The following is an 18,383-nucleotide window of genomic DNA, read 5'->3' on the forward strand; positions in this document are numbered from 1 at the left end:
ATACCAAATAGAAGTGCTTAGAACAGATATGGTTAAGTTTAAACAGCCGGTGGAATAAGATGCTATCTCTGTTTTTCGTCTTTATTTTATGTAAATACTAAAAGAACTGAACAAATTTTTCCTTCCCGCTTCGGGTGTAAAAAGCAAACAGAACTTCAAAAAAGAGCACTCTGGTATTCGAGAAATGTTTTGTGCGAATAAAAAATTCAGGACCAGAACAGTGGTAGGGTGAATAGAAAAAGTCTGATACAAGCGTAGTAAAGTATATTTTGAATAGTACGTGGTGACTATGGATTTAGTGAAAAAAAAAACAGTAGGGAAAAACCATCACTAAACTTCGAATTCCATTTTTTTCTGATATTCAAAACAACATGAAATATGAGTTTCTCGGAGAATTTACTCACTTAAAGGTTTCGACAAATTTTAAAAGTATAGGCAGATATCATGCGATTTGATATGAAACGTCCCAACCATTGAAGAATTGTACATAAGAAATAGCTGTGTTCAGTTGCCCGGAGAATCATAGCACTGTCAACAAAGGCATGACTACAACAGACCACCAGGTGCAGTACTAACCTTAATGCTTATTGGTGACGGAGTCGAAGTTGATATCGGGCGTTTTCTCATCAGGCTGTCATCGTCTCAGCCGAGAAGTTTCTTATTCGCACGAAAGCAATCTCCGAAGGCTCTTCTTCCGTATAGAATCTTCGAAATATATCTCAGACTAATTTGATTGTGACCAATGTGGAACATTCTACAGGAAAGGGTTGGTATTTGGTATGCTTCATTATCAAACGGTTTGTGGGAAATGTTTACGTCGAAGCACATTTCTCAAGGGCGATGTCTATGCCCCACGTTTCGCAGCTGTATACGAACAACGTAATGAGAGGCGCGTATGCAACCGGGTGCACACTATAGTTATCCGCCAATGGGTTACTTTCCGTTCTGGGTCACTGGGGAGATATGTGACCACACACGCCATCAAACTTGCTTGCGAGCCAGTTCACTGCAGTGATCTGGACGTATCATAAAAGCAAGAAGAGAAAAGGTAATGTTTCTTATGCTGTGCTATGGTGCGGACAGGAGGTACGGAACCATATGTGTGAAGGCAATGTTCTCGTCCAAATGTTCTTTGATCACGGAAATACGCCCAGGAAACAAATCCATCAAACGCCCAGATTCCAGTAGTACGTCGTGAAACTTCTATCTATTGATGAAGCAGGCGCACATGACTGCTCTCAGACAAGGCTGAACAAGCATCCGGCTCGCCGAAGAGATGTTGTCTTCCGCCTGAGCGGACAGCTCTTTTATTGAAGGTAATCAACCGAAATTTCGCCTAGCTCTGATACTTCAACTGTTTTCTATTTTTCTATATTTTTATATTTCTGTACTTCCATATTTTCTATTTTGTGATCATTTTTTGTACATGGCCCGACCCTGTGTGCCACGTCACGTGGCTCTGTTCAGGCCGAGTGTTACAAGCTTCTATTTATCCCCGTTTGGGCAAATAACGTTTCTGGGTCATCAAGCTGAAAGTAGCAGCACGCTTCTGATCATTGATAATACTTTCTCTTCATATAGGTTCGCGTACGATTTGTGCCCATCAAGCTAAGTCCCAACAGCCGTATGCTTCGGCTTTCCCGTTCCACTTGACCGACGAGCTTTCCAGTCTATCAAGCTTACCGTATACCCCAGAGGTGTTTGGAGAATACATATTGTAGACTCAGTTAAAACCTCGCATGGACACGGATATGTGACGACTGTAGTTGGAATAACGGCACATTTCAAAACTCATAAGTATACTACGTTTGGACATTATATTTACAACACCTGGCATGTAGCAGAATGATATTTTTCGCGGGTACTCACGTGTTTACTTGTTTGCGAAGTTTCCATGTTTCTCTACTTTCTTACTGTTCTTGTCAATAAATGATCTAGCCGCATGCCTACTCTTTTCACCATCACCAGTCCAAGGGACTGGTGATGACAATTATTGTTGTGAGGCAAAGAAGACACCCTTTTGCTCAGTCATTTTTCTAGAGGGATCCCGTCAAATCTTCGCCTATTACCGGCGCATTCATCCACAGCACAATTACGCTTGCACAGAGCCTACAAGCAAGCCTTATCGCTGAACAAACGGCATCTCGCGCGCCGAATGCTTAAACTCCGCAAACTCTCTCATTCGGCTCGTGCAATCACCGGTATTCTGGCGGCCAGCCAATCAATCGCGTGGTGCATCCGGAAGCAGTTGGGATAGAACTGTTATGTTCACGAGCCAGCAGCGTTGAAGCTTGCCAGACATCATCGAATCGCGTTAGTCAGGTCATTACGATGATGTCTTTGCACTCTTAATGTGAGGACGTTAGCAAAGCACGATCGGTCATGTCAATTTATGACAACGGCAGCTGTCTTTTGGTTGGGTGACGCAACTTCGACAAAGAAACGGCAGTCCGATCTGCTGCCGCAATAGCAACCGGAACTTGAATTTGGCGACACGTGAGTGTTTCTAACTCCGCCTGCGTATGACAAACAGGTTCGTCGTTCTCTATTCGCAAGTTACCTAGTTTTGCCACACGTTATGTCATCGTGAAGCAGCGGTTGCTATGGCAATGAAAGTTCAGATATTGTGTGTCTTGTAAGTTTCATCATCCCACCGATAGATATAGTCACTCCCTTCGTGATACACGGGACAACTGCCACTGTTACATCATGTGCTCCTTCGCACCTCACGAGAACTGATAGCGTGACTAGCTTGAGAGAATTCGCGTTGAAACAAGCAGCGCAAAGGAACAACGCGACGAGTAAGAAACAAGTACGCGAGATGAGCGCTAGCTGGCGTCTTTTCTTCCTTGCTTGTGTTGTTCCTTTGCGCTACCTTCTTTAACAATATTAGACCTCGCAAGCAATGACTGGCATCTCCCGGCCTCTTTCCCATCTTTACAAAGCTCGTCATGGTCATTATACGCCTAATTTTGCAGCCTACGTAAGTGAGGCTCGGAAATAAGACAGCCTCCAGGTCCATGGTAATTTCTTTTTTATCGCCAACTAATGATCATGGCTTTGTTTTCGTTTTTTGCCAAGCATCATTTTAACTAAGAAAGCGTTTGCTTGTTTTTTTCTGTATTTTGTGGTTTTCTTTTGGAAGAGCACAAGCAAGAAAATCATCACCGTGCGGTACGTCTAATAAGCTTAGAATAATATGTTCCTCATTAAAATTAGCTAGAAAAGCATTTCGAACGCGAAAAAAAATTTCGTGAGAGGACATCCCTGCATGACATGACTACTTTCTTTCCGTTCCTTTCTTTGTCAATAAAAATAATGGCGCTCAGCTAGAAACACAATAAAAAACTAAAAGGTCATGCTCAATCTGCACTGTACGCTGTATTCTTACTGTTCTTTTATTTCACACAAAAAACCCGTTTACTTTTCGTTAGATTCCTTAAAATCCATTCCCTGATGCTCAGAATGGCCCGCAGTTACTGTTTAGTGAAGCCTTACAGTAGAAGATTCCAAGCGAGTCACTATTACTTGTTTTAAGTCAGTGGTAAACAGAAAGTCGAGAACAGTTGGGCGAAGCCTCATCTGCCTCTTGGAATGAGGTGCTAGTTACATTTATTTTAATAATGAGCTACCATTTTGAATATTATTACTACACAAGCGCATCATAGACGCAAACTTACAAAGCGACTTTCATTAAAAAGGAAAACAAGCGGTCCGTGAACCGCCATCATCCCTGCCGGGATTCGAACCCGGGACCTTTGGATTAGAAGTCCAACGCGCTATCCACTGCGCTACAGGGACTCTTACGAAGGCACACACTGTATATAACAGAACATGAAAGCATTATATAAAGCCTATCAAGCCGTAGCAGCAGCTGCGTCGACCAACGTCACAACCGACAGAATCATGTTACAATAAAAATGCGGCGTACGAAGCTTGAATGCTGCATTGCCACGCATTTGCAGCACAGCTGCACAGCACAGCTGCAGCACAGCTGCAGTTGCGACACAGCTCCAAACTTTTTTTTTGTTCTTAGAGTCGTTGTATTGATTATGGCATCACCCGTTGGCTCCTTTCATAGAAGGGTTGTTTTCTTTTTCCCTAAATTGCGTACAAAAAATTTGCTTATTTAGAAAATAAACCCAAAAGTATAACACACCACGATTCGGCTTATTGCGTGCGCTAGATTTCTCTCGAAGGATTATATCATCAGGAAAAGTTAGCAATGATTATTTGCAACTGGTTACGAAAATGTCGCTAACTACATTTTACAGTAAACAATGCAAACATTTGGCTGTTAGAAAGTTATCGCTAATAAATTTAAGGTTACTTTTTCCTGAAAAAGAAGTACTGAAGGCAGGGAGCTTTCTTAAGTAATTTAATGCATGTTAACTCAGTGCCAAAGTATTCCTCCATGTGTCACAAAAAATATGTTTTTCACAAAACACAGTAAGAGGCATAACTATGTATGTTGGCGGTCGCATTATTCTTACAATGGTACCAGTGTATATGAAGTGTGTGGAAGTTGCATTTAAAGTCACGATCCTTTCGTGCCCATCAAACCTTTTATTTATTTTTTGGTGTTTAATGAAATCATCTGCGACTTCACACTGGTATTTTGAATGTATATTTATATACTTCGAAGCAAATAACCTAATGTAGTAACAGTACATGGCTTTGTGACAAGCGTTTGCTCTTTAGTCACGGATCGCGATTGAGCAGCAGGAACCTACCTCCACAACACAAACGAATGCCATACACACGCCTACACTTCTACGGAATGAATTAAAAAATATGGGTACTCAAAAAAGTTACGGCCATCCCTGCCGGGATTCGAACCCGGGACCTTTGGATTAGAAGTCCAACGCGCTATCCACTGCGCTACAGGGACTCTTGTAAAGACCATTCGAAGAACAAGAAAAAGTTTGATGTAAAAGTTGGCAATAGAATGATTCCGTCGAGCAATGTGAGAACAAACAGAATCATGTTATAATGAAAATGCGCTATCGAAGCTGCAAGGTTGCGTCAACTTCGTTTTGGAAAAACGTTGACAGGTTTTATTGTACTTGCAAAAGCATGTTCTTGGTTTGTGCCTGCAATAAAAATGGTGTTTTCTTCTTTTTAAGTATTTAACGAAGTATTTTTGCGTTATCAATATTGCCCATAAATTCTACAGTTCGATATATTCAGCTGGGTGTTTCTTCGTGAGAATCAAAATTAGTATTTTATAAGCTATCTACATTTAGCTCAAGACATTTTACACAAACTATTGTAAAACTCAGCAATATTCGAGTTCTCGCGAATGACTTTGTAATCAATATCTATTTAAGGTGGCTTATGAAGATGCGTCAATTTCGAGATGATTTAATGTATGTTCACTTCATTTTATGCAGGCGTGAAGTATTATAATATCATCATTATTCGCGAAAAAACCAGAAAAATAAAATAACAACAAGAATACTTTTTCCATGCAATAAAAGTAAGCGACTACAATATATGCTGGTAGTCTTACTCTTCACCCTATGGTTCCTTCATCCATGTAATGTTTTAGTCAACTTGCATGCACACACGTATAATTTGCCTTTTGTTTTTTTCTTCTGTCGTGTTCTAGTGAATTGGACGCCTTTGGCTACTGTCGTTGGATCATATTTTCGTGAAATTGGTGGCGCATCATCTTTGTGCTTCAACGAAGGAAGACTGAATGGTTTTGGGCCAAGTGTTCCCTTCACGAGTAATAATAGTTATTCAGATCACTTCCACAACACCAGGGAACTGTACACAGTCTAGTATGATGGTATCAGTTTGTTCATACCAGTGCTTGATAGGTGTGATTATGGTTTACGATTTGTTTATCTGGAGCGTTATTTCGTTTCTTTCTTTTTTTTCGTTTTTTTTTCACGCCACAGCTGTAGTAGCTTAATTTGTTCTCTTTATTTTTTACCTGTTACTACCACGCCTGCTTACAGTCTCACCTTGAAGATAGCAGTACTGTTTAAATACATACTTCTACAAAACCAATAAAAAAGCGATACTTGCAAAAAAAACACCATCCCTACCGGGGTTCAAACCAGGGACCTTTGGATTAAAAGTCCAACGCACTATCCACTGCGCCCCAGGGACTTTTTTTCTTTCATTGTCTGTTCATAGGCGCGTACATCAAACCACAAGCACAACAAAAACAAGCAGTAACAGTCTGACACAAACTAAAATTCCCTAAGTGGTGCCAAAGGCTCTACCCTCGACAACCACTCAGGTACAATCTCCCAAGTTTTCTGCAGTTCGATAAACTTGGCCATACATTCACGGAAACGCATTCGTGGAGGCCGTGCGTCCTGATCGCAATAAAAGCCCGCCATACGGGCCCGTCATAAACTGTGAAGGCCACATAGCATAATCAAATTAAAAGGCATTCCCTCTTCGTCCACTATTGGCAGAAGTCTTATACCATGAGAATTTAAAGGTAATTCCTTCTTTAACGTCCTTTAAAGTACATCCCGAAAGTATACTCTCTCCCAACATTGTAAGAAAACATGGTCTATAATTTCCCGTTTTTCACAGATAAGGCAAGTTGTCCCGCAAAGGGAGCAAAATCATGGTCTGCTTCAAATGTCCTGGGAGAAAATGTACCTGTGTGCAGCTTGAAAAAGAAGGACTTCGCGGCAGGAGCCACTTGCATTCTCTTCACTTGTTTCGCACATCTTGCCCTTGACCTCCGGTGTACATGGCATGGTACAGGGGTTCAAGTAAAACAACATCACACACATCTTTGTATAACTTTTTGCGAGTCACTGAAAACAAGTATTCATTTGTATATCTAACAGATAAAAACCATACACTGAGAATAACCTCCTTAAGATACCCGCGGACAGCATTGGTCATGTCATTCGTGCTAACCACATATCTAGGTAAAGCCCGCATCAGTCTTATTTGGCACATTGCACGTAAGAAAGGATCCCTTCTGTAGCAAAAAAAAAACAACCTATTCACGACTTGGCGTATTAAAAGATGTGTTAAACCCAGCCCTCCGTGTTTCACTTTTCGAAACAGATTATTCGACTGCATCTCTCCCAGTTAGAGGCCAACACGAACGCTGCGAAAATGCGATGAAGCTTTTGTATGTCTGCCCTTGAACAATACAATACTTGCATCACATACCAAAGTTTTGAGGCCAAGAAAATATTACAGACAGTCGCCCTCGAAAACACTGACAAATGATTACCATTGCATCTATTGGCTTTCGTCCGCATTTCTTTCGCTTGCTCTTGCCAGTAGTTCTCATTATCTTTATAATATTCCAGTGACACCCCAAGGTACTTGACAGGTGTGGCCACCCACTTAAAAGTGGCAAAATAGTCTGGTCTTGACGACCAGTATCCATGCCAGAAACCCAGACACTTTCCCGAGTTTACTAGACTACCAGTTGCATTGCCCGACCTTTTAGCTGTAGTGATGGTAGTGGTAACACTATCTTGATCGGTACAACAAACATCCACATCATCGGCATACAGCAGAATTTTAACTACGCCAGATTACCTACGCCAATTTTTAACGCTAGATTTTTCCATACAATAAAAGTAATCGACCACAATATATGTTGCCCTACCGCGGTGGTCTAGTGGCTAAGGTATTCGGGTGCTGACCAGCAGGTCGCGAGATCGAATTCCGGCTGCGGCGGCTGCATTTCCGATGGAGGTGGAAGGGTTGTAGGCCCGTGTGGTCAGATTTGGATGCACGTTAAATATCCCAAGGTGGTGAAAATTTCCGGAGCCCTCTACTACAGCGTCTCTCATAATCATATGGTAGTTTTGGGACGTAAAACCCCTCATATCAATCAATCACAATATATTGTTACGTAAGGTGAGGTAATTTAAGGGGGTTTTTAATCGGCACTGAGACCACGATCACAGTAAAAGCAACGTCGTCTTTCTTCTCTACCCGCTCTTCCCTTGTTTTTCCTGGTAGTGACACTTCGTATCACTCCTCCTGTCTCAGACGAAGCCCTCTGGACAAGTCTTTCTTGTATCCTTCGTGTAAACGGCTTCAGGTGGGCAACATGCGTCACCTGTGTCTTGCATGGAAGTCGGCCACTAGTGGTGACACGTGCATTTTCATAGTCGACCTCACTGAGACGATGGAGTATCACGAATGGACCGGTGTACTGCGCCAGTAGCTTTTGGCTCAAGCCACGTCTGCGTATTGGGGTCCACACTTACACTACATCATCGGGGGCATAGGTTACATGCCCGTGTTCACTATTGTTGCGAGCTTTGGAGGACTCTTGCGCTGCCAGTGTTCGTAAGCAGGCAAGTCGACGTGTTTCTTTCACACGACACAAAGTTTCCGCAATTGTGAAGTCGGGATGGACGACAAAAGGAAAGACAGTGTCCAGTGTATGTCGAGGTGAGCGAGCATAGAGCAGAAATAAAGGGCTATAGCCTGCCGTTTTGTGTTTCGGCGTGTTGAAGGCGTACGTGACGAATGGTATTACCTCATCCCAGTTTTTGTGATCGGAGGCGACGTACATTGACAACATGTTGATGAACGTTCAATTTAAGCGCTTGGTCAGGCCGTTAGTTTGTGGATGATATGCAATTGAGTGTCGAAACTTGGAGGCACACAAACGAAGTAATGATTCGACGATATCAGCGGTAAATTGTCGTCCACGGTCACTTATTATCACACGAGGAGGTCTGCGTCGGAGGATGACTGAATGCAACAAGAACTCCGAGACCCGGGCTGTCGTGGCGAAAGATAAGGTGGCCGTCTCGCAGTACCGCGTCAGATAGTCGGCGCATACAATTATCCACCGATTACCTTTTGAGGTGCGTAGAAATAGCCCCATCAGATCAATGTCGACCTTTTCAAAAGAGGAACCTGGAGGCTTTACGGGCTGCAGGTGACCGACTGGACTTGAGGTGGGCCGCTTGTGGGTCTGACATTGCGTACAGCTGGCCACGTAGTTTTGAATCGTCTTGCTCATTTTCGGCCAATAGAACCGCTGTTCTGTGCGACTAAGTGTTCGTGCGGTGCCTAGATGGCCAGAGGTGGAATCATCAGGCGTGAGGCGCAGAACAGACGTTTGGAGGGACGCAGGAACAACCAGCAGAAAGCGGGCCCCCGTCGTGGAAGAGTTGCTCTGGTAAAGAAGACCATTCCATGGCAGAATCGGCCTTCGCTTATTGACTTCCTTACTCCAGGGAAGAGAGCTTTCAAGCTTGGGTCATTACGCTGCTCAGCGGCGAAAGTCACGGCATCGGGAAAGCCAAACGACAGAGAAGCGATAAGGTGGTCAAAGTTATCAGCTTCACAATCTGTCGTCGGTAGCGGCATTCTGGAGAGGCAATCCGCATCAGCGTGTAGACGGCCAGTCTTGTATGAAATGTTGAAGACATACTCTTGCAAACGAATTACCCATCGTGTGAGGCGGCCGGATGGGTCACGAAGGTTGACCAGCCAACACAGGGAATGGTGATCTGTGACGATAGTGAACGGGTGACCATAGATCTATGAGCGAAATCGTTGCACGGCAAAGACTACCGCTAGGCATTCCTGTTCAGTCACTGTGTTGTTGCGTTCAGGCTTGCATGAAGAACGACTTGCGTACGCCACGATGTGTTCCTTCTTACCAGAACGCTGAACGACAGCGGTGCCGTTACCGATGCCACTTGCGTCTGTGTGAATTTCTGTGGGCGACGAAGGATTGAAGTGCCGAAGTATTGGCTGCAAATTTAACAAACACTTGTTGATGCCGAGTGTGATGCCGCTGGTGAAAAGCGGCATCACACTCGGAGGTCCACTGAAACGGGCTGTTCTTGCGTAGAAGGCTCGTAAGGGGGTGAACGACATCCGTAAACCTGGGTACGAACCGGCTGAAATACTAGCAGAGCCCGATGAAGCTACGCAGCTGTTTCACAGATTTAGAAAGGTCGAACGATTCAACGACCACTGTCTTTTGTGGGTCAGGTCCAATGTCATCTTTATCGACGAGATGCTTCAACACCAATGCCTGTCGCTTGACAAAGTGGCACGTTTTTGAATTCAGTACAAGGCCAGCTTTTTCAATGCAGTTGAGCACGAGGTCTAGGCGAGTGTTGTGCTCCTCAAACGTACGTCCAAAAATAACGACAGCGTCATGGTAACACATGCATATATGCCAGTTTAAACCACGCACTATAGAGTACAGGAATATTTCGAACGTCACAGAAGCATTACATAATCGGAATGGCATAACGTTGAACTCGTTAAGTCCGTCGATCTTAACGAATGCCGTCTTTTCTTTGTAAGCTGCATGCATGGGAATTTGCCAGTAACTTGATCTCAGGTCAACAGATGAAAAGTAGGGCGCAGAATTCAGGCAGTCCAGAGCGTCATCGATGCGTGGCAGTGAATAGACGTCTTTCTTGGTAACAGAATTCAGTCGGTGGTAGTCAACGCAAAATATACATTTACAATCCTTCTTCTTCACTAGAATGACGGGAGTAGCCCACAGACTTGCCGATTCCTGTATTCCCTTTTCCAGCATTTCTTAGACTTGCTCGTCAATGATCACGCGCTTCGATGGCGCTACTCGGTAAGGTTTCTGCCTAATAGGAAGCGCAGAATCGATGTGGATCTGATGACGTATCCGGGACGCTGGAATTAAGGGCCTTTGGCTGTTCTTAGAAAAATCTAACACTTTCGAGTGCTTAGATAGAACGTCGAGCAGTGTATGACGTTCACTTTGGTCAAGTGACTTGCTGACCATTTGTAGCAATTGGGTTCTCTGAACCTTGTGAGCCTAGATGTTCATTTTTGGCTTGTCGCATCAACAAGCACCACTAGCGTCGTAGATAATTCAGGTCTAATACTGCAAGTTTAATGCCACCTGGCAAAAGTGCAGGCTCCATGGAACTGTTCATTGTCCACACACCTGCCCGTCCATCAACGACTGACACTATACAATGGGGAATGAGAATGTTCTTTTTCAGGCATGCCTAGGGAATCGGTTCGAGCATGACGTCGAACGTACCCCAGCTGTTACTAGAACATGTCACGGGAACACACACGCCGCAAAAAATGCAGGAACAATTGTGTACACGGAGACGAAAAATATGCATTCATCCGGACAAGAATTTTCGAAGAGCGCCGCCGGGAAAGTACCGTGTCTGGAAAGGTGCCCACTTCTGCAGTCTACAGTTGCCCCACACTCACACAAGAAGTCGATACCTAAGATAATGGCATATGTACACCGCCAAATAACCGAAAACTCTGTGCATAACACCTTGCCACACAGTGAGACGCCTATAGTACAATATCCCACCGGACACATCGCGTCTCCACTTACACCACGGATTGTCACACCACGGTTCAGGGAAAACAACACTTTAGGTCCTAGCAGGTTCTTAAAATTTACACTCATCACTGAGACTGTCGCACCTGTATACACAAGTGCCATAGTAGCCACTCCATCGACAGCTACATGAACTCTGTTCTTCAACGTAGAGGCTGACGCGGGTATATCTGTAGATAGCGCCTATGATCTGGTGGCTTCTCCCCCACTGAACGCATCGACTAGTTTTCCGGTGGTGGTGTCCGTGTGCGTCGCTGTGGCGACGGCGATCGTGGAGCACGTGGAGCTGGTGGTGGCATCAAACTTCGATCAGAGGCCGGCGAGGGGTAGCGTGACCCAGTAGGTGCGCGCGGTTTCCGTGACGTGTAGGTCGAAAGGTTGGTGAAACATGTACCAAGACTGTCACTGATATGGGCGGTGGTCACAAAAACGTGCGATCTGACCCCGGACGCCACAGTTGCAGCACACCAGAATTGGACGAAGGGCACGTGGGTGCTCAGAGAAACGACTCCTCTGGGAAAGCATGGGATAGTGGTGCCGCTTCAGGGGCACCGTAGGCAGGCGATGTTGGGTAACCAGGCGGGGAAAAACTTCGTAATTTGGAAGTGGTTGACGTGGTAATTCAGCCTGTCATTCAGCCTGCCGTATTCATAAGCGTCTACTGTGTTAATCGATGGTTGCCATGGTGGAAGAGAAACAGGAGTCCATACATTTTCTGGTTCGCTTACGTATGCATCATGAAAATTGCTAAGGCGATGATAGGTCTGCTGACATCGAATATATTGGTGAACTTATTCTTCGCCCGATGGTTCTTTCATTTATGTAATGTTTTAGTAAATTTGTATGCACACACGTAGCATTGGCCAATTGTTTTCTTATTCTATCGTGTTCTAGCGAATAGGATGCCTTTGGCTATTCTCGTTGTGACCATATTTTTGTGTAATTCGCAGTGTGTGATCTTTGTGCTTCTACGAAGGAAGAGTGAATCGTTTCAGGCCGAGGCTTCCCTCCATGAGTAATATTAGTTATTAAAAATCACCACCGCAACACCATCGAATTCCACACAGTCGGGTATACTTCTACGGAACAATAAAAAAGGGGATACTTGCAAAAAATACCATCATCCCTGCCGGGGTTCGAACCCGGGACCTTTGGATTAGAAGTCCAACGCGCTATCCACTGCGCCACAGGGACTGCTGCTTAGCGCAAACTTAACGAAAAAGGCCAAAGTTGACCTCTTTTGAAATAGGCCATAATAACAGCTGCGCCGAATATGGAGGAACTGATGTAAAGTGGGCAGAATAAAAATGTGGTGCTGCCCTACCTGTCATTGGAATATTTACGTGCGACGTTTTGTCCATCGCATTTGATGAGCCTATAGCGCCGTACGCCGCACGGGGTGTTTTTCTGTCGCAAGAAACGCGGTACGCGTTTCCAGCTCTAGTAGCTAGCGTGCACAGTTAAAAAATACTAACTAGTGAACAAAAGAAACAGCGTTATCGGCTCGGCGTTGGCGTTTCACAGCAGCGCCTCGAGCACACATTTCCGTATGTTCTTGAGAGGCGCCCAGCCAGTGAACTGTCGAGAATGAGGCGCGAGTGGACGGGAAAGTGGGGCGCAGAGAGATGAGAGAGTGAACGACTAGATAGAGATCGGCGAAGCGCTGCCCCTACCTTCTTCCACACTCTTTCTCACCGCATGCTCCGGTTGCTAGGGATCAGGATTGGCGTGCACGCCCGCAGCTATGCTATGGGAGAGGGTGGTGGACGGATCCCGACGGATGCCTGACGTAGGCCCTCACCACCATCCCTAATGCTACTGAACCATGCTCCCGCGACGGGAGGCAGGAAATAGCGTCCTTTTTATCTCTTCCTCTTTTATTAACCTCCCTCTCTCGACTAAGAAATGCATTCACATTAAAAAAAGAAACGTCAGGCCTACGCGAAAGCTAGAAGTCACTGTTACAGCGAAAGCTAGAAGAGCGGCCTTTCAGAGCATTTGAAAACACTCATTGGGTAACTACTGCAAGCACACTTGCTAAATATCCACTGGGGCATTGATAATGAAATAATTTTGGTAGTAGGCCGGCATTAGCTATGCTGTTTTACGTCAATATTCTTAGAAGCATCGTATGCGCTAAACACTTGCAAGGAATTTTGCGCCAATTGTTCATGCAGTGGCTGACGGCGATGAGGAGTAATGGCTGAAGTGGGTATGCACCACAGTTAATAGGGGAACAAGAACAAGCTTTTGTGATAGTTTGGTGCATTGGACGGCCCACTCGTTACGCTATTCGCATTGTGCAACGACTGGTTCTTCTTTCGCTCTTTAAAAACGCTTTTTAGGTCGTATTAACGCGATTGCTTTCCCGACATCAACACTGTCTAAGGCAAGTTGGCCGACATATCTCAAGAACCGTTGTGGCTCAGTGGTAGAATGCTGGGATGGCCCCCAGCAGACCCGTGTTCAAGCCTCACTGTGTCAATGGTGCTAAAATTTTTTAAAAGCAAAGCTTAATATGCCGTGGGTCGTGCGTGTGCGATGTATGTAGTAGTAGTAGTCGTCGCAGTAGTAGTAGGTGGTCACCTCCACGGCCGGTCTAGACGAGCGGCATGCGCGAACTCTCTTGAATGGAGGAGAGAACCCACGCACGTAAATCATAAGTAAAAAGATAGTTGTTTCTGGTGAAGTAACCCCCAGGCACGAGTGTCGGTTACTCAGTCTTCAATAAAATTTACCTCTAATTGTAAACTTACTAAAAAAACAGTAACAGAAATATGCACTTTGATCACTATCTGTCCAGAAAGAATTTCCACGTTAAACTCACTGGGCGTAGCCTCCTTGGTTTTAGCAAGGTTTAGCGAGAGTTTGTCCGCATTGCAATGATTTAGCGGCATTGAAATGTGAGAGTTAGGCATGAAGTGCACGCCGGACATTAGGCGCGCACCGCTCCTTTTGCCCGGTCATGCCACTTCTCGATTAGTCCTTAGTATGTTCACTGGATGGCGTACATCGATATGATGAATATTTGAAGAAAAGATGCGAGATGGTGGTACATGGAGCGTTCACTAGACGGACTGATGGATGTATGGACGCATGAATGGTGGCACTAACGGACGAACGCAGGAACGGATGCCCGAATGGACACGCGATTGAGTGGACGCGCGGACGGTTGCACAAACCGACGTACGGAAGCAAGAACGAACGGACGGACTGATGGACGCTTCGCCCCACTCATCATCTTGCACTCCGTAAATATGCTGCACTCCGTTAATAAGTTGTTACGGACATACGCGGTGGCGGACAGCTGCGCGTGAGCCGATTTGTGACTTCATTACAGCGAAAGCTGTAAATACGCTCAAAGTAACATACAAACTAACTAGCGCTTGACATAGCAAAGCAATACAACTAAGACACCCAGAAAAAATTAGATACTGTGCCAATGATTATGATAATAACGACAACCAGTCAACAAGCGATGGCTTGAAGATTCGTCATCCCATTCATCAATGAAGAAACAGTTGTGAATGATATTCATCGGGCAGCGCGTTCCAACCACGTAATGTTCGAGAAAAGAATTATTTTGTGTAAGTAGTGGTCTTACACGAAACTCCTGGAAGTATTCGGTGCGACCGCCTTATTCATGACTTGGACAGTTCAATATATATGCCCGTATATAGATACTGAGGTTATTGTGATAGATCTGTTAAACAGTTTTAGTCTTCCACAGGCGCCTGCGTTCTAAGGATTCCAAGTTAGAGCTTTCGAGGAGGGCTGAAGGGGGCGTGCGTTTACTGTAAGCGTTGTAAATTAACCTTACGGTCATTCTTCGTACGCATTCTAGATTTTTTCATTTGCCAATGTATGAGGGTCCCATACAGCAGACCTATATTCCAGATGGGATCGCACGTAACATTTGTAGGCAAAATTTTAATTTATTTAGTTGTCGTACCACTGGCTCTTCGTAATATATGTATATCCAGTGTTTCTATTGCCTTTTTTCTTGTGTATTCTATGTGGTAATTTCACCTTACGTCAGAAATAATTATAACACCTAAGTATGTGTGCACCAAAGAATATACTTATACAAAAAACATGAGCTTCATTATCGTAGTTCAAGTAATCAGCTTTGACGCTAACCATTTTATCAGACCGTGCAGTATGTCAGTTGACCAACAACTTTGAACTCTTCGATTTCATTTTTAATACCATTTGATTTGCGAATTACCTCAAAATAATAATAATAATAATAATAATAATAATAATAATAATAAATTATTCAAGCGCTAGGAGAGTGTATCGAAGCACAAACAATAGGAATAGTTCACTCAGTAATCAAGGCACTGTGTAAAGCAAAGTCCATACCAATATTTTACTTGTAACTAGTTCTACTTGTACACTGCCTTGTCGAACTCTAGCTCTGCGTTCCCATGTTTGTCTGTGATTTATACGGGTACAGCGTGTATGCATCTGCAAGAGGCACGCTTCTTTTGAATGTTTCTCGCCGTTTTTTTCCTTCTATTCTTTATTTCGCCCCTTCCGCGGTCAAATCGGCCGTGTTCATCGATCACTGCACGGCACAACCTTTGCCTCCATTGATACTGACAGCCGTCTCAATAATGACCCGCATGTCAGGCTACGAACGCCTCTTTCACCACTCTCAACTAATATACGTTATTGTGTTGATTCTGCTATTAAAATAATTTATGTTTCTAATTTTCATTCCTGGCAGATGTGATTTAATGAAGCAGAGTAACACGTTGTTTAGTAAGAAGTGTTCTTCATAATAAACACTGAAGCCACTAAGGGAAATGAATGTCCTTGCAGCCGTGCAATTAATTACAACGTGTTTGGGAAGCCGGCATCAAAGCATAGAAAGAAAACTTGGTTGCTACGCAACAGGGTATATTGCCTACGTATTAATCCGTCACACCACGTTTGAACGCATATCGAACGAGAGCTGCGAAGGTATTCTGCTCTCTTGCGGCACACTTCGTAAATAATATGCGTAGAATGGTTTTCAACGTCCGACGTCCATCAGAGAGCCGTTCGTTGTACTAGGCACTCACCTTAGTTAAGTAATCTCTAACGTAACAGCACGTCGCACTTCGTGAAACAAGTGTCGCAGCAAACCACAGCGTGATTCATTTAGAACGTGCCAGTTATTTCTCGAAAAAAAAGGAAAATACACAACAATACAGCAATTCATTTTCGGATAGCATGTAATGCACCAGAAGGAAGGAAGGGCAATAGAGGGCAAAGAAAGGGAAGGAGGTTAACCAGAATATAGGCAGCCGGTTTGTTACCCTGCGCATAGGAGAGGGATGGGGGAGATGAAAGAGAGCGGAGAGAGAAGATAGGAACAGCACATTCGGCGGCACACGCGCGCACACTCAGTCATAGTCCAGTCTTGTCTTTCGCGGTGTGTGATATTGCTGTTACAGTCGCTTGTTCAAGTCGGTGTCGCGTAGGAATTTCAACAGAGCCTTCATCGCCTTCTGTTGCAAGGTCTTCTCTCGGGCACTTGACAGAATAGTGTCCACAGACATTTGGCTGTTGTCAATGCGCGCAAAAGCAGACGCCAGTGACTGTCTCTGGATTTCATACAATGAACAGTCACACAGGATGTGGTGTAGCGTCTCTTCGCACTGGCAGGCATCGCAGAGAGCTTTGTAGGCCATTCCTAAGACAAAAGAATAAGATTTTGTAAATGCCACTCCTAGCCATAAGCGATGAAGAAGGGTGGCTTCTCTTCGGTCGAGTCCAGTGGGCATGCGGGGAGCTATCAAAGAAGACAGGTGGTGTTGACGATTCGTATCGATGCTTGGTGGGCACCATAGTGAAAACGTGATTTCACGCACAAGTCGTCAAAGATTACTGGCAACATCGGTCCGCGAAAGTGGTGTGGCTTCTTCTCGTGTTCCTTCAAGGGCTGCCCGCGCGGCAGTATCGGCATGTTCGTTCCATATGATGCCGCAGTGACTTGGCAGCCATTGAAGCGTCACATGATGCCATTTCTCGTGTGAAGTGTGGAGAAGGCACCGAATTTCAAAAACAAGCTGTTAGTATGGCCCGCGACGCAGTGCTGAGAGCACAGATTGTAGGGAAGCCCTTGAGTCGCTGAAAATCGACCATTGTTGCGGTGGTTCCCGATTGACCACACAAAGTGCAGCGCGCAAAGCAGCTAGTTCCGCTGCCGTAGATGCCGTGGAGTGGTCAGTCCTAAAGCTGATGGTAACACCTCTTGCTGGGATAACTACTGCCCCTGACGAACACTGGCGGTTCGTGGAACCATCGGTGTATACATGTATGCTGTCTGAATATTTCTCGTGCAAAAGAAGAAGAGACAGTCGTTACAGCAAGGGCGACGAAAGCTCAGATTTCCTCCGGATCCCTGGTACACTAAGATGCACTGTGGGTCGAATAAGACACCAAGACGGTATGGATGGTTTAGATGCAGGAGTGAATCCCGAGGGAAGCTTATCGTTGTATTTCACAATGATTTTGACGAACGATGCTTGGAGCCTCTCTGAAGGCAACAGTGCAAGGTGATGACAGGGAGCACGTGCGGAGTGTCTGATGTGCGTTCTCAGGACTTCTACAACAATGTGAGTTTGTATCGGATAGTCACCAGCAATTGCAATTGTTGCTTCCGTTGACGTACATCAGTGCAGACCGAGGCACACTCTCAGCGCTTGGGCTTGTACTGCCTGTAGAACACGAACATTGGTCTTGCAGGTATTGCTTAGCACGGGCAAGCTATATCTGAGGAAACCGAGAAACAGGGCCCTGTAGAGCTCCATCATTGCGTCTACTGACATCCCCCACGTCTTTCCTGCCAGGAACTTGAACAGTTGGAAAATAGTGGTTAGGCGCTCCTTCATATAGGTCACATGCGGACTCCAACAGTGGTCCCTATCAATAATGATGCCCAGAAACCGGTGGGTTTTGGCGTAAGAAATCTGTCGCCCGCAGATTGAGATGACATAAGGGGTCATTGCTTTGCGAGTGAAGGCCACCAGCTCGCATTTTTCTGGTGATATGCTGAGACCTT

The 18,383-nt window shown here is 44.9% G+C and overlaps 3 non-coding genes across 3 annotated transcripts; all 3 read right to left on the reverse strand.

Moving 5' to 3' along the window:
- Positions 1–3,728: 3,728 nt before the first annotated feature.
- On the reverse strand, positions 3,729–3,801 carry TRNAR-UCU (transfer RNA arginine (anticodon UCU)). The gene has a single exon. It is a non-coding gene; the product is annotated as a tRNA-Arg (tRNA).
- Positions 3,802–4,818: 1,017 nt separating this feature from the next.
- Positions 4,819–4,891, reverse strand: TRNAR-UCU (transfer RNA arginine (anticodon UCU)). The gene has a single exon. It is a non-coding gene; the product is annotated as a tRNA-Arg (tRNA).
- A 7,559-nt stretch (positions 4,892–12,450) lies between these two features.
- TRNAR-UCU (transfer RNA arginine (anticodon UCU)) lies at positions 12,451–12,523 on the reverse strand. The gene has a single exon. It is a non-coding gene; the product is annotated as a tRNA-Arg (tRNA).
- Positions 12,524–18,383: the final 5,860 nt, after the last annotated feature.

The sequence above is a fragment of the Rhipicephalus microplus genome, chromosome 2, assembly GCF_043290135.1.
Source record: "Rhipicephalus microplus isolate Deutch F79 chromosome 2, USDA_Rmic, whole genome shotgun sequence".
Lineage (NCBI taxonomy): Eukaryota > Metazoa > Arthropoda > Arachnida > Ixodida > Ixodidae > Rhipicephalus > Rhipicephalus microplus.